Genomic DNA, 12,720 nt, shown 5'->3' on the forward strand with positions numbered 1-12,720 from the left:
ATTTCAGCAGACGGCTTAATTAATTCCGGAGTTCCATAGGAAAGAGTCCTTGGACCTATCCTATATCTGATCTATACTGCAGGTATACCAAATTCCACAGAAACAATCACAGCAACATTCGCAACCTGCAAGAACACCTTGATTACATAGTTAACTGGCTTAGAAACTGGGACGAACGAATGAAACTAAATCGGTTCACATAACTTTTACTCTATAACTTTAACCTATGTCCGCCAGTAAAGTTAAATAACACAATAATTCGACAAAAGGGATCAGTAAAATATTTCGGCATGATTCTAGACAGAAGAATAACATGGAAAAAACACACCCAAACAAAACGTGCTCAGCTCAATATAAAGATGAAGCAGCTGTACTGGCTAATAGGAAAAGCCAGTAACTCGAACATAGAAATTTAACGAAGATTCCAACAAAAAACTCTTCACAACATATCCAGCGCTCCATGGTATATCTCCAACGACATAATACATATCGATTTGGTAATAACTATCGTCAAACAGGAAATATTAAACTACAGTAAACGCTACACACAACAGTTATATCGCAACATAAAAACCCATTAGCTATAGATTTAGATCACACCGATACTAGCAATTGTAGATTAAAAAGATATAACTCTTTAAACTTAAATAACAGATTCACTATTCTAAACATAACCACGATCGCACACAAATTACTATACCGCAATGTACTATTTAATGATCCTATGAAGAAATTGATTGTAAATACTACTCTAAATAAAAAAGAAAACTTTTAACCCCTCGTAGCTGACCACGGAGCCCAGGCATCGAACCTCCTGTCTACAAAACTCGCATTTGCCCGGGTTTAGTACGAGGCCTGCCGATTTGATCTTCTCTATCACACGACCTAATCATTCCAGATGTTCATCAAATATTTTGATGATTATAATGATGTCGTCCAAGCAGGCAAATGCTTGAGACTCCATTTCGGGCCCGATTGGTCGATCTAAGAGTCTTTAGAACGTTGCGGGGGCCCCTGATAACCCGTACGGCATGCGAAAATTGGAAAAGTCCCTTACCTGGGAACGTGAACGCGGTAATTTGCCTACTGTCCAATTTTAACGGGATTTGAAAGAACGCTTGGTTAAGGTCGATGGTAGAGACATACAGTAGTGGCCCACAAAAGTGTTCGTACACCATTTAAAACGCAATAACTTTTTTAAAAGTGACTTGAATTTTGTTTAGATGATAACGGAACTAGTCTACCAAACGATAACCAAAATGCTTTTTTCAAATTTTGATATTACTTGGAATAACAAAGAAAATAAGAAACTCCCGTTTTTCACTTTTTTATCCGAGCCTATAACAGAAATTTAAAAAATGCTCCTCGTAGATCTCGGTAACTTATATGCGTAGTGAAAATTTTATCGAAATCAATTGACGTTTTTATGAGTTATAGCATATTAAAGATGGCAAAAATCGCAATTTTATCACAATTTAGTCGAAAAACTGGAAGAAATCTGCACTTTTTTAAATCTTTCAACCCTTGTATGTAGTTTGACTCTAGGTTAACCGATTTACGTGAGGCATTATTGAAATTTTTGTTATAGGCTCAGATAAAAAAGTTGAACAACGACAGTTTCTTATCTTTTTCTTGCCATTCCAAGTAATAACAAAATTTAAAAGAAGTATTTTAGTAATCGTTTAATAGACTAGTCCCTTTATCACCTAAAAAATTCAAGTCACTTCGTTGAGTTTTAAAAAGTTATTATGTTTCAGAAGGTATACCGACACTTTTGTGGCATACTGTACTTGGTCGATCGTAACAAATCGAATATCTGGCTCATAAACGATAATGAATACGTGTTCTTCATGGAAACCTCGTTGATTTATCAGATGTCTAGACAAAACCGATATTTTCCCATCGGGTTTATCACTATTATGATGGGACTTGACCATGCACTCGACGATGATTCGATCACCCCTTCCGCCACGAGCTTGTTTACTAACACTGTTTAATAGAAGGGTGGTCTCCCATATCGGTTCGGTACTAAATCAAGTAACTCTGTTATTTTGCGCTTGTGTACTGAGAACGACCAAGCTTACACAACCAAGCTACAACCCGACACAACTGTGAATTTTACAATGCAGACCCATGACTCTGCAAATTCTGAGAAAAATAACAAACTGGTTTTTCTGGAAACTGTTATACATTTAACTTTCTGAGTACTACATATTTCTATATCGCAAGTACCTACAACTGAATATAATATATGACACTTCTATGAGATGATGTGATTCAGATTCTGATAAAACTCCACATTCTACATTCACATTTAAACCCATAAACCCATGATTTGTAAACGTGAATACTGTTGACAATTTTGCAGTTTGCTTTCGCTATAGCAAGCTTAAAAGTAGAATAGTAATAATTGCACTGCCCACTCTTTAATTACACATGATTTGTATTCAAGCCAGTATATAGGTACTATTTTATGCTGACAAGAAGGCGACCGTAAACAATGATGGTATGTTTGCTCCGAAAGCCTTTTTCGCAGCTGTAGACTATATATACAGTTAGTACATTAAACCGAATGAAATGTGCGTCAAAATTATTTTCTTATTATAATTCATGTAGTAGCAATTAAATCTTAGTATATTAATCCTAATGTAATTTCGATCCGAATTTTGGTAAATAATAAGTTTAAGAGACGGCAGTTCGGATTATACTTCGACTTTGAAATATGTTGTTATGTATGTATGTTATCTATGTATGTTACCGGCAAATATATGATATACAAGCATTCCATAGAATGTTTGGCGTTCATAAGTAAAGTATAGAGTATTCGAGAATTATGTTAATATTAGGTTATTTGGGTTAGATATCCTACTTGTTAATTCTAGACCATACGATAGTAGAAGTTATGTAATAGAGATGTATTAATTGTATCTTAGTACATTGAATATATTGGATAAATATTACGTTCGGATGACTTTCACGTTGAAATATATTGTCAAAATCATCATTCCGAACAACTTTTCCCTATACATATTGCCGTTGATAATAATGAGTTAACACACAACTGAAGCTCGTGGCGAAGGCATTCGATAGTTAGTTGTTTGGTGTGTCTTTCCATAATATACAGTAATTTGTCCACGAGTGTAACAATTTGGCTGTGCCATGAGAGTCGCGGTGGTATTGTTACGCCTATGTGATTTATCAATTTTCTCACTAGGCTGACGCGAAGGTCCTCGGAGTTTGTCAAGTGAAAACAAAACAAATTGATCTGCTTGGGTGTGAGTCAGGTAAGAAAAACCGCGGAGCTACAAGTTACGTGATAGGCACATATTAGGTATGTGTGCGTGCAATCGTGGCCTTCCAAAAAGTTAGCATTACTAGTTCTGGCATTACTGTATATTCATATTAATGTACACATGATAATGTATCATGAAAAAAAAATAGGTATCAATGGCGGCGCGCTTCGCGCGTGCGGGTTTCGTAGCGTGAATGCACGAGAACGTAACAACATAATATCTACTCGTCGATGTATTGCGGATAATGCAATTATATACAGCCTAGAAGACATGGAATTCGGTAGCGATATGAATTATGCGACGGGGTAGCGTCTCGTGCCAAATACTTGAGTGACGCGCGACGTCACTCAATGTACTCACGAATAGATCTTTTCCTTGACCAAAACGGCAAAAACATTTATTAGCGGTTTATTGTTTTAAGCCATATTGTATTCAATTTTAACGATTGCCCAATTGTTAAATATCACCGTATGTCCTGAAACATGTCAATAGGGACAGAAACAGTTGAGATATCAATATATCAACTTGACGTGCAGGTATACAATTTTTCATTTTCGCCTACGTATACTGCATATACTATATGTATAGTATTACATATAGTATTTTCGTTTAAAAAGTACATATCTTTATAAAAACGTATGGATATTACAGAAAGGTATAAAATTAACATTAAAAGACGAAATAAATAAGCATGACAAATAAAGGTACGAAAATATGAAAAATACATCAGCTTATTTAAAAAGTTTTCAAATAGTACGAAACAGAAACTGTATTTTAGATTTTTAACAATAACAAAATTTTATATTTCAGATTCATTCCATATTTAGAGACTGCTCCATATACATATTTCGGACTGATCTTTATTATATTACAGAGAGAGTTCTTTCGAAATGTTAATATTTGTCACCGCTGTTCTCTTCGAAAAATAAAATGCGCAAAACTCTTGCGTATATTGATACAATACGCACCGAAATCCTTTGAGTTATCACAGTACAATTTAGTATCATCTTTTGGGTCACTTGTTTGCAGTCGTGCAGGTTACAGAAACATTATTCGACACCTAAAAAGTTCTTGACGAATTTACGGAAATAAGAGTACATTCGAGGTACATAGTAGCTCTGGATATTCCTCACGCTTTGTGAAATCGTAAACCGTATCACCGCATCGATATGGCAATGGCGAGATAGTGAACGAGGAAGACAGACGTATTACGTATAATGCGCCTTGCTTTCCAACTAGCGACAAATCTCTGGAATAACCCCTGATATTACGACCATCAATTAGTCTCTTTACCAACGACATTACTCTTGCTTAATGACTTATCTCTTGACTTGAGTCTTCGTATGTGTCGCTCAGTTCACTTAAGCTAATTTTATAGTACGCGATCCCTTTGTGTTCGCGTGGATCGTAATTGCGGATCAGAGATTGTTCGTTCTAGGCGCGACTTGTCCGCAGATTTTTTTTCGTGTAGCAACTCAAAACTGTACGCTTTATACGCTTTGAGTCATTACATGCCCCGCTCGCGCCGCGAGATTATTGTTGGTCCAGGTAGCGACAGATGTGTGTGCACGATCGATTGCAGTCTACACTTTCGTTAAAAGGGTGTGCTATCCAGGTGTGCAATGACGAGTAATATCCAAGCACCAAGAGCTCGGGATATGCGATTCATTGTAAATAAACCACAACATTGTAGGGTTCCAAGTACAACAACAACAAACTGTTTTATTCCGAAAACGAAATGATAGCGCAGATTATAGTAACGAAGTAATAATAAACACATATTGTAATCTGCAATATTATGTACTGAATATGACATGCTTATTTAATAGTGAGTACATTCTCCTTTTGCTTTTTATTACCTCCAGTATGCGATCTAACGACGGTTGAAATTGCATATGAAAGGTAAATACATTCTTTTTCTATTTTGTCTAATAAAAGAGATAAATGTAAATAACTTAAATAGGTTAATAAATTATCTTTATTTAGGGCAAATATTACCATTATTTAACATAAATAAATGAACAATATTTGTTACTTTTGTATGATATACATACAGGGTGACAGGTGAGACTATCATTTCACCGACACCGGATTTCATTCGACATTGTTTATGGATTGGTACGTTGAAATCACCGACGTATGTTAACATTGTCACTCATTTCTTCGATAATTTATTTGCAATGTGTATATACTTAATATAATATTTATCGACATATATTATCGCTAACAATTTATTTCCGTCTATGAGGTAATGATGAACTATTCAATAATGGGTTCGACATCAGGCAGTAGAATAGTTTTTAAATTATTAAACGCATTAGGTATCTCTTCAGGTTTCAGAAATACGTGATAGGCTGTATGTCTCATTAAGCTACTAAAGGCTTCATCCGTACCATATTTTTTTGAGAATCCATTACTCTGAATTTACCGATATATTTTCGAGATAATCGAGTTTGAAAATTTGCTTTGTACACTATGGCTATTACCGCCAGAGAGTATGTACAAAGAGTATGAGAGAGAGTATTTACGAATTTTCAAACTTGTTTTTCTTTAAAACTGGATCCTAATAAAAAAAATGTTACTCTATATCTTCTTCATGTTTTTTTATGAGAAATCACCTGGTACCCGCCTTTACATACCTTTCGAGAACACCCTATATAACAGATCATTACTGTGGTGGGGAGTCCCACGGAGATTTAAAAAGGGGGAAATAGAATAGTACCGCGGCTCCATCTTGCCTAGCCAGGTATCTGGATGTTGATGATGGCCGGCCTCGTCCCGGGGGTGGGGTATTATTCCTCCCCCCTATAATCCAATGCGACCCAGCGATGCGGAGGGTCGCATTCCGCACACTGGGGGGGTTGTGAATACCTCACCTCCCTTCTCATTACAGGGGACAAAGAATCCTGTGCTGGCGGGCGGTGGGAAATTCGACCAAGCGTAGGTCTCCCCGCCGCTCGCTACCTTCAGCTACCCGGGAGCCCTCGGCGCGGTTGCACTAACAGATATTGCTGAAAGGTGCATAATTAACAATAAAAGATGAAACTAATAGGTGTGACAAATTAAGAAATATATACGAAATATACATCAAACTTACTAGGTTATTTAAAAAGTTTCCAAATAGCGGGAAACAGAAACATGAGTACCAATTAATATTAATTTGTTACATCTTTAACAATAACAAAATGTTATATTTCAGAATCATTCCATATTTAGGGATTGTTCCATATTTCTAGATTTTTCTTTACTATACTACAGACAGGGTTTTTATTTCGAAATGTTGATATTTGCCGTTCTTTTCAAAAAATACAATGCTCGAAATTCTTTTGTATATTGATACAATACGCACAGACAGAATCCCTTTGAGTTGCTATCACAATACAACTTAGTATCATCTTTCGGGTCGCGTGTCTGGAGCCGAGCAGGTCATAGAAACGTTATACAACACCTGGAAAGTCCTTGACGAATTTACGGAACTAATGGTGAATTCGAGATACATAGACGGTCTGGACATTTCATCAGGCTTTGTGAAATTGTAATTGCGATACTGCATCGATAGGACGAGGATGACGGTGTAGAAGAGAATGAGGCCGTGAGGTTACGGTTGAACCGAGTAGCTTATCCTTTCCGAGGGAGAGAACGGGTGCCGGGTGCGAGCGCACAATCGATTGCAGTCTACACTCCTCGTCAAAAATGTGTGCTATCCAGGTGTACACCTAGGTGTACTATTTTTAATTTTTCAATAACACATGTGTAAATTTTCCTTCAATGACGAGTCATATCCAAACACTAGGAGTTCGGAATATGAGATTCGTAACATTATGGGGATTCAAGTTAACAAAAAACTTTTATTCCGAGAACAAAATGAGAACATATAATAACGAAGAAATAATAAACACATATTGTAACCTGCAATATTATGTACTGAATATGATATACTTATTTAATATTGAGCACATCCCCCTTTGTTTCTTATTACCTCCAGTATGAGATTTGGCAGTGATTTGTACAGATTTTGGATGTACTCGCCCTTTCATCATGTTTTTGCAAACTATTTGAAACTTTAGTTAAATACAGACTAGAATGGTAGTTGAAATACAATGACATACCACCGACTAATCAATCTGGTTTTGTAAAGGCTTATCATGAACTGATATTTTGGTGAAGCTTTCTTTGTACATAGAAGATGGCTTTATTAATAAGAAAAGTACTGTCGCCACCAATCTAGATAATCAGGGGGCGTTTGATAATGTAAATAATTATATCCTGATTAATAAATTAGCTTATGCAAGATGTTCGACAATACTAATTACATTTATTAGGTTTCTCATTTATCAAAAAGAAATGTTTGCAGACTTTACAAAGGACCAAGTCAGAATCGTTTACAAAGGTGTTCCTCACGGAGAAGTGTATTGACTCCCCTTCTCTTTATATAATCTGTATTTCGCATGAAACCGGACCGCATTCTCCGGATCCGCACGAACACACCACATGAACGACAGAATTCTCCGAGCAAAAATTCAATGTAATTCCGCCTTACTAATTCGTATCCTGCGGGCCGAGTTCGGCGGAGATTTCAGAGACGAAACTGTACTCGGTTGCTGGTGATACCAAAACGTGCTACGCTCGTGTAAGGGATGAACAGCGATAACTCACACACGGGTCAATCAACCCAGGAACGACCAGGACCACAGTCCACAAAACGCCGGAATTCCGAGAAACATCCATATTTAAGATCTTACAGTCGTCTCACTCCAAGAGGAAGGGCTCCATGAAGAGTGGATGATGTGGAGACGCCCTGACAGGATGTTGAGGACTCTCCTGGTCGCCGAGAGCGACTGCAATTGGGAAAAGTCAGATTCGACCTCCGACTACAGGACCATTGTGAGACGGTCCTCTAGGAATTCCATATCTTGTTATTAGGCAGACCAATTGGGTTAAGACCCGCTAGTAAATAGCGTAGGGTGTACGAAGGATCAGTTCCCGTAGCTGCCGAAAACTCAAAAAATCACCGTCGAACGAGCTACCGTTGCGTTAGATTTCGTTTAACAAGTGTGATAGTATGGAGCCAAGGGAACATGGCCACAGGCTCCGGGAGGATCACGGATGTTGCGACGTGACCTAGGGCTTGAGGAAACGTGGTATGCGGGTCGCATTTAGTGACTCTTCGTCGATTTTCGCGATTTCTTCAGAACGAAATTTTTTGAACCAATTCTGACACGCGCGTTCTGTTAAGCAATCGACGCCATAAATTTCACATATCTCTTTGTGAGCCTCAGCTACTTTCTTGCCTTAATGAAAATGAAAATGTGAAATGTGTCTGAAATGTTCATTTATGGACTCCATGTTAAAATTGACAGCAAGCTATCAATTGTAAACAAAACTATACTGCACTTGTTTCTATAGTAACCTAATCGTGTCAACTACCAAAGCTGAAGGCAACAAAATTATAACCTTAACAAAAGAATGACAATGCAAACATAACGCTATCTATGGTGCAAACCGAAATTACTTTTTTGCCAAAGCAATATATTTAAAATATTTAAAAAAATACTTTTGAAGACATATGAGGAAATCACATAGCAAGGAAATCAGAAAGAGCAAGATTGGAAAAGAAAACATAGCCTCATCGGGTCCGGAATCGCGTACAAAAGATTCGTACCTCGCTCGCTCCTCCAACCGTCGACGTTGTAATTGTACAAAGATTTTGGTATAACATGCATACCATAGTTTCATATCTTGAATTTCGTGTTTTTAGTCAAATATTCGCTTCTTTGAATGAAAATTGTTTAATATTGCATAATATACTTATTACGTAGACAAAATCACGTACGGAGAAAATGTTAAAAGATCAGTTTCTGTGCAATATTGTTCCATCTCTGCAAAAAATCTGACAAAAATTGACATCACTGTTTTTGGCAATATTCTTCGATATTCTACGATATTCAACTGAAAAATCTGTAATAATTAGGTTCAAAATAGGCCATTTTCTCAAAATTTTATGAAACCACCGAGGAGGAAGGAGAAGAGAACTCTTCTGGAACTCTGCTAGTGGGTTGAAATTGGCGGACTTTGTCTCGGTCACCTATCGATCGGTGTAATTTATGTTGGAAAACCGTCAAGGACAGCTTTGATCATTTTATCATTCTCGGTCCTTTCACAGAAAATTTTACATAAAAGAGGCAAACACGTTCTTTTTCAATTTTCTCCAATTAAAAAGATTAGCACAAATAACTTAAATGGCTTAGTAAATTAGCATTATTTAATATAAACATTATCTTTATTTAACATTAACCCATTTAAATCGATCCACCCAAATATCTTCGAAACCATCGTTGTTATTAAAAAATGTTTTATAAAAGAATTTTGAATGGTTTCGGGGGACGCGTAATTTGACATTAATAAGATTTTTCTAAGTGAACGCGTCGAGGACATATGAAGGTCAACTTTATTTTTTTAAATGAAATCATATATTTTTTTATTATAGGAATGATAGGAGGGTTCGGGAGCCACGTGAGGGATAAGGAACTAGAGATAAATAAGGGTAAAACAATGGTACTGAATGTTGGGCGGTGAAGTAAAGAAAAGAGAGTGTATAAACGGGGAGAAGGAAATAGGGGGTAATGAGAGAAATCTGGGAAGTAGGGAAGAGATATTTCAGAAATAATTTCAATGGAAGGATGTGGCTATGTGACAGATTAATATGGCCGGTGGCAGTGTATGGAAGCCTTACGGCAAAGATACATAAGGTAGGTACTAGAACTGGACTGGGTAACTCCAGGTTACGCAGTAAAGGAGGAAACAAAAACGGTAAAGTGGAAAGTATGGGCTGCTAAAAGGCATGAGGTTTCGACAAAAGCTGTGAGGAGACAAGGGGAGCGATTGGGCGTGGCTATGTGTGGCATAAATAGAAAGAAGGGTAGTAGACAGGACGAAATTATCGAAATAAGAGAGGTAGAGAAAGAAGTATTTGAGCGAGCGAATGGGCAGAACGGTTTTAGAGAAGGAGAAGCGGGGCGAGGAGTGAAAGAAGATAGAATGAAGCGGAAGAAAGATGTAAAGAGGGGAAAACTATAGTAAGATGGTGAAGTCTCAATATAATAAGTGGTATAGGGAGGTAAGAATGGATAGGGTATCAGAGTATTTGAATAGAAGAGGGAAGAAAACGAGATGGTTCAGGATAGCAATGTGCAGATTAGGTAACGAAACAAGGGAAGGATGATGTTGGCATAATGAGGGAGAAAGGATATATTGGAGATATGGAGGGGCGGCAGAGACAAGAGGGCACGTCTTAGAGAGGTGTATGGAGGAGGATGGGATACAAGGAAAGACAAAGAATATATTAAATGAAGATGGAAGAGGAGTGGTATAGATGGAGAAGTTAAATGAAGATAGGAAAGGGAATAAGATGGCGGACAGAAAAGATAGAGTAGAATGAGTGAGGAAAAACAACGGAAACGGAGATCAAACAAGGGAGGATGACAGAGAGAAGGAAGGAAAATGCGAGAGACAAGACGGTGAGTATAATGAAAATAACATGTGAAATACAGTAGGGGTCTGAAGAAAAAGAGGCAGTAAAGACAGTTCTAAGAGAGGATATGGAGAGAGAGAGAGAGAGGAGAGGCAAAGAAGAATAATAGGTGGGCTTTGTATCTTTTTTATTTATTTTTATTTGTATTTTTATTATCAGGGTTCTTTTTACACTCGCATCTATAGCATGAGTGAGAGTGGTAGAGAAATATTGGTATTAAGGTTAGTACGTAGGATAATCGATAAGGATCATTGATTGCAAAAGGAATTGGATCCTTTGTAACCCGGGAGAAAAAATATAAGTATAAATAATAAATATAAGTCGATTAATTTTGTCATTCTCTTTATAAAAATACTAAGGCATATCTATGAAGAGAATGACTAGCTGGACCAACTAGTATACTAAAAAAATATATGATTCCATTTAAACAAATAAAATTGTTCTTCATATGTCTCCCTAAAACCATTCAAATTTCGTTTGAAACATTTTTTAGTATCGTCGTCGGTTTCAAAGGATTATGTCTTTATAATACAACCCAAATATCTTGAGTCTAAGTACTCGGTACAGATATTACCAGCGTGTAATCTATTTTACAAAATAACGAAGATTTTCATGAATCGCATATTTTTTTTTTTTAAGTAATGGTACATGCAGGTAAACATAAAATTACATATCTTAAAGTAGGGAATTCGTATTCATTTGTTTGTGTTCTTCTTTGAACAAATATGTTTCCACATTTTATTATAATATAAATGTTTATATTCTGCTTTGTCGTTGTCACGAATCTAATACTATAGTTAAATTCAAATTAATTTTTTTGAAATTAAAAAATAATTCAAACAACGGAAATCCAAATTTTCTACTTATCTCGTATAAAACTTGTTTGGTGCTTAGTGCAATAAATAAATCAGAAGAAACTGTATTGCAATGTAATGTACAAGACATTTTGAATTAAATTTTCATTATGTTTGTAAAATGATTGGGGTATTTTGCGGGCAACTGTTTTCTTTGATTCTGTTCATGTGATGATCAATGCTACAAATGTTTCGTTATATACATTAATTACGTACGAAATGGTATTGATATTTGTGACAAAACCGACGATTACGCTTCGAACGCTATATTATATATTAATATCAAATAATTCGCATGTATTACCACATGAAGAGAGATAAGCAGAACAGTTGCGCGCTACATAGTCTAATCTTTTTACAAACATAATGAAAATTTATTTCAAAAAGACGTGCGACATAAATCTATTAGATTGAACGTAAACAGTATTTTAAGTATAAGTAATTGTAATTTAATCAGTATATTTATAATTAAATTATAATAGATAATATTATTATAGTTCGTTTTCCCCTTCAAGCGAATTCCAATTGACCCCCTTGAACGCGAAACATTGCCTCTCATCATGCAGTATTTCATTGCTACGAGTCGCAGGGGTATGGCAGTCGTGCATGACTGAGGATTTGTTTTCTTGAGAAGATATAAGAGCTTTGTTAATTTTGGACGAGCCGACGACGTTGGTTTCACCATCACGACCTACAAGAGATTGCAAGGTATAAGGATTGTTAGTTAGCCTCATAACTTATTAAGTTGGTACACCTCAAGCGGCAAAAGTGCACCGTGGTAATCTTGATACTAGCGACTGGAATCGATAAGAGGATGTGAATTGGAAGCATTGAATTAACTCGATAATCTAAGACGTATGGTAGCAGCCGTATACTGACATATACAGTTAACATAATGGAATATCAACCATACTACTACAAATATCAACTATATTGTTCAGAAGATTACAACGCATTGTAATAAACAATAAAACAGTTTTTCTTAATTTGCAATAATTATGAAGCACATAATTATCTTATATAATTAGTTTTATCTTTAAGT

The 12,720-nt window shown here is 36.3% G+C and overlaps 1 protein-coding gene across 20 annotated transcripts in view; it reads right to left on the bottom strand.

Moving 5' to 3' along the window:
- LOC117224051 (uncharacterized) overlaps positions 1-12,720 on the bottom strand; it is a 283,462-nt gene that overhangs the window by 254,929 nt on the left and 15,813 nt on the right. For 9 of the 20 annotated variants that reach the window (XR_013034795.1, XR_013034794.1, XR_013034802.1 and 6 more), the window contains one exon: positions 4,989-12,369. The exons of 7 other annotated variants lie outside the window; for them this stretch is intronic. The gene's annotated coding sequence lies outside the window, so the exon portion shown is untranslated. Of the gene's footprint in view, positions 1-4,988; positions 12,370-12,720 lie in introns of those variants that run through there. 4 more of the 20 variants (XR_013034799.1, XR_013034800.1, XM_076526270.1 and 1 more) reach the window with 2 other exon arrangements.

This window comes from Megalopta genalis, chromosome 14 (assembly GCF_051020955.1).
Source record: "Megalopta genalis isolate 19385.01 chromosome 14, iyMegGena1_principal, whole genome shotgun sequence".
In the NCBI taxonomy this organism is placed as follows: Eukaryota; Metazoa; Arthropoda; class Insecta; order Hymenoptera; family Halictidae; genus Megalopta; species Megalopta genalis.